At 41.2% G+C, this 11,674-nt stretch overlaps 1 long non-coding RNA gene across 1 annotated transcript in view; it reads left to right on the top strand.

Moving 5' to 3' along the window:
* LOC124381257 overlaps window positions 1–11,396 on the top strand; it is a 36,009-nt gene extending 24,613 nt beyond the window's left edge. Inside the window, exons 3-4 of the long non-coding RNA XR_006924817.1 lie at window positions 10,977–11,034; window positions 11,203–11,396. This is a non-coding gene — a long non-coding RNA (uncharacterized LOC124381257). The remainder of the gene's footprint in view (window positions 1–10,976; window positions 11,035–11,202) is intronic.
* The last annotated feature ends 278 nt before the right edge of the window (window positions 11,397–11,674 follow it).

Genomic DNA, 11,674 nt, shown 5'->3' with positions numbered 1-11,674 from the left:
TCTTCACCGATAATTTAATTTAGCATGTGGCTAAACGCAGCACTGTTTCCTTTTTACCTTTTTTTGTGGAAGTGATATGAAACTGGATTGCTAATTATCCACTCGAGCTAGCAGTGCTTAGCTAGATCTCACAGGGTTGATTGTAAATGTCCCCCTCTCTCCCTCTCAGACTCCGAGCTTGGAACGAGTGTGAAATGAATGTGGGATTGCGATGGTTATGGGGTGTAGTTCAGGTGGGGTATTCGAGGGCGTTGGGAAGGAGACAGGGGTCTGATTGCGATAGGGCGTGACATAACCTTCGTCTAAGCACTCTAACAGGATCGATTGTGATGGAGATAATAATCAAAACATCATTAGGACCATGTCGGAATTCATTAGCTTCATGGTTTGTGTGTTTATTGTCTGTTGTGCAAAGTTATCCTTTATACAGTCTTAAAATATTGTGTTACACCCCCCGTGGTTGGACCATGTGCTAGAACCCTGTGGTAAAATATTGTGCTAGAATCCTGCAATAAAGGCTTGTGGTAGAACCCTGTAAAAAAAAACTTATTCTAGAACCATCTTTTGGAACACTGTGTTAGAACTTGTACTATCTTGTAGTAGAACATTGTGTTAGAACTTTGTGCCAAGGCATTGTGTTATATTAATTGAACCTTGTGGTTGAACCCTGTGTTAGAACCTTTTGTTAGAAGTCTGTGTTAGAACCCTGGGGTTGAACCCTGTGTTAGAACCTTGTGTCAAAATCCTGTGTTAGAACCTTGTGTTAAAATCCTGTGGTAGAACCTTGTGTTAGAACACTGTGGTAGAACATTGTGATAGAACCCTGTGGTTAGACCATGTGCTAGAACACTTTGTTACGTCTTGTGATAAAACCCTGTGGTATAATCTTTTGTTACAACCATGTGGTAGAGCCTTTTGCTAAAACCCTGTGGTAGAACTTTGTATTAGAACACTGTGGTAAAGCATTGTGGTAGAACATTGTGCTAAAACCCTATGGTAAAACCTTGTGCTAGAACATTGTGGTTCAACCTTATGTTAGAACCTAGTTGTTGGACCATGTGTTAGATCCTTGAATTAGAACACTCTGGTTGAACCTTATGTTAGAACCCAGTGGTTGGACCATGTGCTAGAACCCAGTGTTAGAATGCTGTGGTAAAACCTTCTGGTTGAACTTTGCTGTAAACCCTGAAGTAGAACTCTGTTTTAGAACCCTGTGGTAGTCCTTAATGTTAGATCTTTGTAACAAGCTGTAACTTTAGAAATTTCTGGAATTTTCAAAGAAGGTTACATTTATTTTTTTATCAAAATTCGACAAGCTGCGTTTTTTTTTCTTCATTTTTTGTCTTCAGTGAAAAACATATTTCAGGACAGAACGAAAGAAAAGCCGTAGCTGTCTGATCACTTTGCATAGAATCTGCACAGAACGATCTCACACTCCGGGATACAAATCCCACTCGATCGAGAAACAGGCAGTTTGACTTTGGCGTTACCGTAGCAACAGGCCACTGGTTGTTTCAACCTTTGAGATGGAGAGAGATGGAGGAAGAGAGCAAACACACACAAGCACGTGTATGTGAGTCATCGAGTCTAATTCTCATGCAGAGTGGTGTGTCGCATGTTCTCTCAGGCTGCTGGTGAGACCTTGGATTGACTCTGATCTTCTAAAGGCTTCTCTGGAGAGCAGAGCTGCTCCGCTGACAGGCCGGCGAGACACCAGCACATTGTCAAGTGTTGTTGAAGAAGAAAGGCACTAATTTACTCTATTTTTTAAGACAATACCAATCTGATTCGAATAGAACTTGCTAAACTTCAAGTGTTCTTCAGGTTGTTCCTTCTGCAGAACTTTTACAGAAACTTCTTTTAAGTGTTTGAGGTTAAAGAAAAACACTGTCACTGCATTATATGGAGAGAAATATTGGGACACATGAATTTTCTAGTCATTTGTTGTTCAAAGTGTGAGCATAAAGTTGGTAGGCACACAATTGTAAAGTTCGCCTTGGGATGTGGTAGCTGGAAATGTTCATTTCTCCTGATCCCAAATATGCAGCAGTATGACAATTTCACAAAGTTTGTTCCATGAAAGTATGCTTTACATGGGTTGGAGTGAAAGATCTCCTACAATAATGTCCTCTCACCTCACCAACATCAGTACCTGACTTCACTAACACGCTTTTGACTGAATGAAACTTTACAAATCTCTCTAATTATAACAGCAAATGGGGACTAAATGTGAAATGGGATGGTGAATGGTTCAAGAACCCTTAAAGAACCAAATCTAATTTTATTGATGTGTGACAGAACTGTTTGCAAGTCGTACCAGGAAAGCAAAATTATTACAGATGTTTAAATGAAAGTAATCGTTTCTGATCTCTGATTACAAAAATGTAAACATGTCCAATCAATTTATAATTCCATTCAACTCCTGAGTTTAGCAAGCAACCTCAAATCAATATCGCAGCTGAAAGCATTGGCTTGATTAGCTGGCTCGCTTGCTTTTGCCGGACAAGCGACAGAGTCCTGTAGGTAGTTGTAGCTCGAACTTACAAGGTAAATCAAATGCAATGTAACATAAAGCTCCAAACCTTGCAGCGATTCATCTAAAGCTAGCATTATATTACTCCTTCTAAATTCAAACTGCAGTTTGATCATTCTAAAAGCGTCTAATGATGTCCTTCACACATGCCCAGGTTTGGTTAGTGTGGCTCTGATTGATCTAGGAAAGAGCAGAAACACAACAAGAAACACACGACTTTTGGAATCCTATCCTCTCTCAGATGGATGGTCCTGGACTTCCACAGGGTTTGTTTTTGAAATCGTTGTTCATTTGTTCATTGATGCAACTCAAGTCTTGAAAGTCTCTGCAGGTTGAACTGCTTTTAATCTATAAGTAATTTCTTGTACAGCATAACACATAGGTGCACAGGGGGGCATGAAGGTCAACAATTATCCATTAATCCATTGTTGGAGGTGCTGCTTAAATCCAATTGGGATAAATCTACCAAGTGGAAATGATGAGGTCTTGAATGTATTTGCTGTGGGAAATGTGAGGAGGTTGTAGCTTCGTGGTTAAGGCTCTGGATTGAAAGCTGCCACTGCTGGGCCCTTGAGCAAGGCCCTTAACCCTCAGCTCCATAGTTGTAAGCTGCTCTGGATAAGAGCATCTGCCAAATGCCATAAATGAAAATGTAACTTACCACTTAAATGTAATGTTACCACATATCTTCATTTAACGAAGAATGCTTAAGAACTTCCTTTATCAGAAGGCAGTAACTCAGTGGTTGAGACTCTTGGTTACTGAGTGGAAGGTCAGGGGGTTGGAGCCCTGGTATTGCCATACTGCCACACTTGGCGCCCTTGAGCAAGGCCCTTAACCGTCTCCTCTCCAGGAATGCTGTATCATAATGCTGTATCATAACTGTTAGTGTGGCATAAAGAACACTTTTAGTGTTGAATTTTGAGTAAACATTTGAGACCTACCAGTGACATCTGGTCAGAAGGTCTTAAAGTACACTTCAGTTTGCCCAGGTCGCAGTGTTTGAGTATTATCTTGTACACACTGACGATTGTCTGTATTTGTCAGCTTTATCTGAACACACCTGCCTGACACTTGGCTATGATCAGACTGTGGTGTGAAAGTGAAGTTTGACTTGATATTGCATCAGACTGAAGTACTGTCTGCGTTTACGGCGCTGCGTCGCCATCTAACAGCTGTCTAACAACTCACACTGATAAAGTAATGGACTGGAACTGAACTCGGAGTTGAGGATTCGCCATTTTATCCCGTTTCAACTCCTTTTCTCGGGATCAGGTTGTTCCGAATTCAGTGTGTTGCCTTTCGAATTTAATGACGCGCTCAATTTTTAGAAAGTTGTGTTCTGTTCCATCTCTCTCTCTCCCTCTCTCCATCACTCACTCTCTCGCTCGGGCTCTCCTGTCCCTTTTTGTTTACAAGACCTTTTATGAGCCGGCAGTGGCGTGAAGCCATGAGGTCAGCACAAATCCATTCTCCCTGCTATACGTGCCACATATTAACACGAGAAATAAACAGGGTTTTAAATTCATGAGTTGACCGAGCCTACCTTGGGGAGCGTTTAGGTCTTGGCGGGGCGAGTTCTAAATTAATGCGGAATCATTACTTCGGTGCTACTTCGGGTCGCCCCCTTGCGCCTTCCGCATAGAAATCTCTCTGTTCTCCCGAAGGACAAAACAGGCGAGGATGAGCACAAGGACAGGTCAAGGATGTAGATGGACCTGGAAATGTGCCAGTCATGTTGATTCCACAGACTGCGAGGGTATTAAGAAAACACACGAGGCGTAGAGGGACGGTGTAAAGAAGGCGGTCGATGAAACATCGTTTGAGTTCGATATTCGTTACAGATATTTTATGGGGTTTATTTGATTTGCCGCAATAGCGTTATTCGTTATCCAAATTTGTTTTGTCTACACGCAATATGACTGTGCCACCGTTTTCGGATATATACGTTTACGTTTCCATGGTAACGGCTCGTCTTGTTGCACTGAGGCTCTGCATAAACAAATAACAAAACGCGTGTGTAATATGAGGCTCTCTATGAGGACATGTTTATGAACGTTTCTGAAAGGAGTCTCTGGTGTAGGAGGTGTCCTAAGCGAGGGAATGGATTATATCTGCTGTGCAGGGATAAAAAGACGATGACGTGCCAATGTTTCATAAATAAAAAGCTTGTTTTATGAGGGAATAAAACACCCCAGGACATGATGTTATTGACGAATAAAAGCCTTTGATGTCGTAACAATAACTCCACTTTACTCCATTAATTTTCTATAATGGCGTGATGCAGGGTGTTTTATTCCTCACTTGGCCTGTTTGCATTGCAGCGTACCCGATCCGGCAGATGAATCGAAACATAATCCTGCTCTCGTATCACTTCTAAAACGCTTATCCCAAGCAACACCGTCGGACTTGCCATTTGTCGCGGGGGAGGAAAAGGTCATCGGGGCTCCACCCTTGTTCTCCGTCAGTATTAAACGCATTAACACTCAATTCTACTCATCCCAAACCAGCTTTCTATCACGGATAACACCTCAGAATGATGAAGCTCAGGGTCAGGTTTAAAAAAATTCTGCTCCTAGGAAAACGGCGTGAGTGCTCTCAGAGACTCCGAGCGAGAAATATAACAAGTGCAATTCCGGAGTGATCGCGTTACTTTCGGCTGACTTTGTCTCCACACAGGGGTGTAAAAAGCCTTTACACGGAGGTCGCTGACGGTCACGCCGCAATTAGAAGCTCGAATGAGAAGGACATAGAAGGTCAGTGAGCTTAATGGAAGGGCAATGTAGGCTCTCATGCACCGGCTGCCTTTCTTTCACACATACACCCCTCCCCCCCACACACACACACTCATACACATTGCCCAGAAAGTGACCGCCCAACCCCATTGTGATAGAGAATGCATGACACAATTAGAACCTGATACACTCTGCTCGTCCTCGTCTCTGTACTGCTCGTGACATTCATAACTTCCTGGTGCGATTTGGTCCTTTTTTTCAGTCGATAAAATCTCTAAATCGATTGGGAGTCCATTTTATTGCAGCTTCGACTTCTCTCGGCCTCGGCGCTAGAGCAGGTCTCAGTAAGACTTTCCGAGATTCGAATACACAATTCCTGCACTTGTGTTTCATTTATCTCCTTCCGTCTCTTTTTTTCATTTCGCCATCATCCATCCATATCCGTCACTGTAACTCCATATCTTTCCACTCTTCTTTCTGTCGCCACTTCCATATTTTTTCCTCTTATCATTTATTAATCCCTCCATTCTTGGTTTGCCCTCTTTCATCTCGCAGTTCATTCTGCTGTGTGTTTCCTCATCATCTATTCTATCTATCCATCTATTTTACTCTCGCTCTCTTTTCTTTCTCTCTCTCACTGACTGTCTCTCAGTCTCTGGTTAACTGTCTCTCATCTTACTATCTCTTGCTTTTGATCTCCTTTTATATCTACCTTTTGCTCTTTCTGTCTCTCTGTATCTTAATGTTTATGAATCTCTCTCTCTCTCTTTGTCTATTTGGAGCTGTTTCTCTGGTAGATCACTTTTTCAGGTGAGGCTTTCTTTCCGGATGAAGGTGGAAGTCTGAAAGTTCTGTTACAGCGCTAGAGAAAAGAGCAGAATTTGACTGAAAAGAGGTGCTTGCATTTAAGGAATATGTGGACACCTGACTATAAAGTTGGTGAGTCCTTTTTTGAAGATCTCATTCCACATTTGCTGGTATTATATCCTCCGTTAGATATGTTCCACTAGATTTTGTGAAGAATTGTGGAAACTCATTCAGCCACAAGGTCGTTAGTAAGATCAGATACTGATGTAGGTGAGGTGAGGAGGTTCTTAGTGTGCAGTCAGTGTGAAAAATTCATCACAAAGGGAGAGTTCAGTAGGGTTGTAGCTCTTTAGCATGAGATCTTCCACATATTCTAACTCACGGAAAGCAGATGTTCATGGAGCTGGCTTTTGTCCACGGGGCATTGTCAGTTTTGGATCTCCTAGTTCAAGTGAATTTCATGCTACTGCATCCAAGATTGTTGTTGTTTGCCTGTTAGCAAAAAATTATGTTTTAAAAGTAGACACGAAATTAAACTGAGCCCAAGTGGAACAGAAGACTGTTTTTCAGAGTTCAAGACATAAACTACAGGAAAAGCCTGAACCATTTCGGTTTTATCGCGACAGCACGGGAGATGGTCCAAAAACCCAGAGTGATCTAGTGGAATAGTGAGGATGTGGAACATTACAAATCAGAAAGTGTTTTTTAGACAAAAATCAATTCTGAAATCAATGTGGAAATGCCCCCACTGGGCTAGTGTGACTCGTTGGGACTCTTGACCTTGGCTGAAGCTTTGCCTACCAAATGACATGTTTTTCTTCAAGAAATATGCAGTGATGTTGGTCATGAGATGAAGCAGACAAACGCAGTGCAAAAGACAGCAGTGGAGACTCAAGCATGGCATAAGACAAAATAGCCAGAGGTCAGATAGTAGTAGTTACTAACCATGGAGGGTTAGTGGTTAGCAGATATTATAGAGGAACGATTTTTTCAGGATTAAGGTTGGAGGGGATTGGATCTACACAGATTGCACCACTTGTCTGTCAAAACTACTGAAGGAATCTAACCTTCTGCAGATGTGGAAAGTTAAGAATCAGACCCAGAAGAGTTTGTGCTGCCAGGCACTGCTCGACTGAACCTATTTATATACTAAACAGGTTTTTTTGCAGCAGAAGGTTTCATCACTCAAGTTGGATGTTTTGACCAGAATTTGGTCTAAAAACTGGGTCAGTTGTACAGTTGTTGCATGCTGGGCTTAATGGGACTGATGCTCTCTTCAGGTTTTATTCATAATAATGAGAGCATCAAAGTATCATCTGAGGTTAATGAGATTTACCAGTAATAATCTTCAGCTAAAGTCAAGTGGGCCAAAGTCAAATTTAAGGTGCAGGTCAGGAGCAAGAAGTCGGGTAGAAGGGGAAAGGTTTTGGATGCTTTCTGAATAGCTTCAGAGACAGAACTGGGAAAGTGGAGTGGAGTGAGGACTCAGTTGTGTTACTGGAAATGATTACTACCTCCATGTCCTACAGGGAAAAAGTCTCTCGCTCTTTAACACAAATGTGGGTAGATTTTACACGGCACGTTTGTAGTGGTGTAAATATGAGTGCACTTGAGCCTAACGTTTCCAAGATTAGCCCTCATTGGTTTCACATGATTCCATCAAACCCGACTTTATTTGTTTTTATCTTACGTTATCTAAACATGCCTAGAGGATAGGACATGACCCAACATATATTTGTGTTTCTTTCTTTCTTTTGGTGCTGTTGCATGTAGCAGAGAAAACAGCTATCGTGTCTATGCTTGTTGCATCGAGTAATTTGTCAGATGTCCAGGAGAAACCAGCTTTCTGGTGTTTTTTCAAGAAGATACTCGATTGCAGGAAACTAATAACGCCATCATTGTCGGCATGTCAGCATGATTTCGTTGCTCATTCAGGGTTTCTAAGGTTCGTAACCAATGGTTTACTTCTCGGCCATTGTTACACGTTTTTTTGTAAACTGTGTTCCAGTCTAATTTGTGTGATGACAAGCCGCAGACCCAACAAAGAGAAGTCACTTCGACCACCACTGCTGGTGTAGTGCTGAACGGACAGCACCGGCTCAGCATTACTATTGTGGAAAACCGGGAGACACGTGGAGGAGAAATAGTGCATGGCTGGTGGCAGGTAATTAGCACGGCAGCTCGTCACCGTTTTTTAAGAGTGCTGGAGGATATAAAAGGACTCCGGAAAAGCTGAAGTTCTTTTTAACGTGGTGTTTTTTCGAGTCTCTCTTTCTAGAAAGCTCTCTCTTTCAGAAAGACTCCAGTCAAAGTCCACTCCTGCAACGAAGCGAGAAACCCTTTCCTTTGCCCCGTGTCAGATCCTTCTGACCACTTCAGGACCAAAAGTTTTTTCCATCCTTCCAAACATTATCCCCGATTCAACATGACTGCTGCACTTCAAACCCCACTTCACGTTCACTACATTCACAACTTCCACACAGTAACTAAATAAAAGAGCATGCTGGTCTTTAGCCCATCATACGGTGGGTTGTTCAGACTAATACTGGGTCCAATCAGTCACATTGTACTTCCAAAACAAGAAAGGAGACAAGGACAAGTGGATCTCAAGTCCAGAATAATGCCTTTTCCCTCACAAGCTGCTCAGAACCTGCTGCGACCTCACTGTTAACAAGAGCTGCTGGTTTGGACCTGATAAGCATCTGTTTCTAATCTGTGTTATCAGTCACTTTTAGCAGCATGGAAGGTTTTCTGTAGTCCGAGGACATCTGTCACACCTGCTGGGGTTTTATTCTTAAACAGTCCTATCATCAAGGCTTGTGTTGGTTGGTCAGTGTGAGTTCATATTCCAATATTTACTGATTCCCAACGCTGGGACACCTCGTTAACCCTCTAACCCTTCTAAAGCACCTCTCAGAGCAGATACGAAGCTTTCTATCTATCTATCTATCTATCTATCTATCTATCTATCTATCTATCTATCTATCTATCTATCTATCTATCTGTTCTCTCCTCACTTATTTTGTATTCTATACATATATACACACAGCTTACTCTCTCTCACTATTTCTCTCTTTTTGTCTCTTTCTTTTACTTTATCCCTCTCTCCCCCTCTCTTTCTTACTTTATCTCTCTCTCCCAGACACACTAAAATAGAGCACAGTGCAGTTTCCATTTACAAGTTGCATCCATTATTGATGTACTGAGCATTTCATCACTATGTGTAATGAATATATTTCACTCATTACACACACACACACTAATGAGTTTGTGTGTGTGTGTGTGTGTGTGTGTGTGTGTGTGTGTGTGTGTGTGTGTGTGTGTGTGTGAAGGTCATGTGACTTTCCTGCACCTGTGTTTGCCTTAAAGGCGTCATAATATGACCTCAAATATTGGTGCCTGATGAAAGATCTTCTCTCTCTCTCTTTCGCTCTCTCTCTCTCTCTCTCTCTCTCTCTCTCTCTCTCTCTCTCTCTCTCTCTCTCTCTCACACACACACACACACACACACACACACACACACACACACACACACACACACACACACACGACTGACCTATTTAATGACAGCCAGGCTCTATATTTGACGTGTAATTGAGAGTAAGAAAACGTTTTTTTACTAGTCTTAATTTTTTTTCAAATAAATTAGAAATTCGATAGAAAGTCATTTCTTACCCCTGGAACAGATTCTGAAAGAACCCATTTACTGTTACTCCAAAAGTGCTACACTGGTACCAGTATCAGGTCCCTCCATTTCCACTATACCAATACACTGGTGGACAAAGTACACAGACCATGTAGTTAAAATAGAGATTCACTTTGTAAAATGTGACTTCAGTGAAAGTAAAAATGTCTCTTTATACTTTCACTGTTCCTGTTATTTTTATCACATTTTTATTCTATTAATAAATTGATATTAATGACTCAAACACTTATTTACTTCTATTACAATGATCATAAACACAAAACCTTCTTTTCTACTACTTCAGTAAAATCCTGTAAATGAGGTCACGTGTGTTGTGTCGAGTTCGAGTCTGGAGTTTCTTCATCATTTATTCCTCTCTAAATGTTCTGCTTGATGTTGAACTGATGCTGAACTGTATGTTGGTGATCAGTAGATGCACCGAGCGCCGATCAGAACACGTGTAAAACAGAGCGTGCGCTCGATCCTGATTGGTGACTCGCTGCGTGTTTCACCAGTTACGTTTTTATCCTCGTTAATAAAAAGGAAAATATTTGAGTTTGAAATGTAGTGAAGTTCAAGTAAAAGTGTCTCCAAATAGAAATACTTCAGTAAAGTACAGATCCATAAAAAAAGCTACTTAAGTGCAGTAACGAATTACATTAACATCATTCATCACTACACTGTTCACCACTGGACCATATTGAACCTTCATTTCCAGAAGAGTTTCTTTTTTACTCCAAAACCCGTACTTTCGGTTTGTCTTTAACCTCAGAAAGTCAACATGGTTACCTTTTAAACTTGTTTAAAGTATAAAAGTCCCTGAGGCGCTAATTTGGTATATTTTTTTATGATTTGAATTCATTTACATTCATTTACATTATAATTATCCTAAATGGCATCACCTGAACTTTCATCTGAGTGACATCAACTGAACTGAAGCGACAAAAGACACTGAAGGAGACGCATTTACATTTTATATTGAAGACCAAATTCAATGGATTCAATTCTGTTTTATTTGTAAAGCGCTTTTATCAACGAGCTTCAGATAGATAGATAGATAGATAGATAGATAGATAGATAGATAGATAGATAGATAGATAGATAGAATAAAGGTTTACTATCAAGAGAAGTTGTGAGAAGCTCCAGTGGTTAATACAATGGACTTTTGATGAGCCTTCATTAAAGAATTGTTCCTCTGGGGGTTCTTTGGTTTCAGAATTCTGCATGAAGAACCTACATGAGGAACATGTCCGTGCAAGCCTCATTCTTTCAAGGTAAATCCATTTAGAACTCGTTCAGTTCGCATGTGTATAAGAACTCACCAAGTTCTCAAGAAAAGAAGAATACCTAGAATGGGTTCCTGGAAATTTTCAAGGAACCTCAGAGGAACTTTTAGAGAAGACCGAATTAACTACATTTCAGGTTCATTTGTTTCTCTGTAGAACCCCACCACAGACTGTGTGCCTTCTTCTGTGAAAGTTGAGGAGAACTTCAGAAAAAGTTGAAGACATTTCTGTATAAATATGACTTTCGAACCTGATAAAGAAGTATGAGTGGACATGATTTTGGATTGATGAGCTGTAATCTCTGCTCTGCAGGTGTCCACACACACACACACACACACACACACACACACACACACACACACACACACACACACACACACACACACACACACACACACACACACACACACACACAATCACCGGCAGCAATAATTTGCAGTTTGATCAGAGCCCCAGAGATACTGAACCGTATATCAGTTTCTCTCTTTCTCACACACACACACACACACACACACACACACACACACACACACATAGTATCAGTTTGATCACAAACTTGATGTTAACAGCAAGACTCAGGCGACTCGAACTTTACTCACTCAAGCTCAATATGAAGTTCAACTTACTG

This window comes from Silurus meridionalis, chromosome 28 (genome assembly GCF_014805685.1).
Source record: "Silurus meridionalis isolate SWU-2019-XX chromosome 28, ASM1480568v1, whole genome shotgun sequence".
Taxonomy (NCBI): domain Eukaryota; kingdom Metazoa; phylum Chordata; class Actinopteri; order Siluriformes; family Siluridae; genus Silurus; species Silurus meridionalis.
This window is presented reverse-complemented; position numbering and strand designations above follow the sequence as displayed.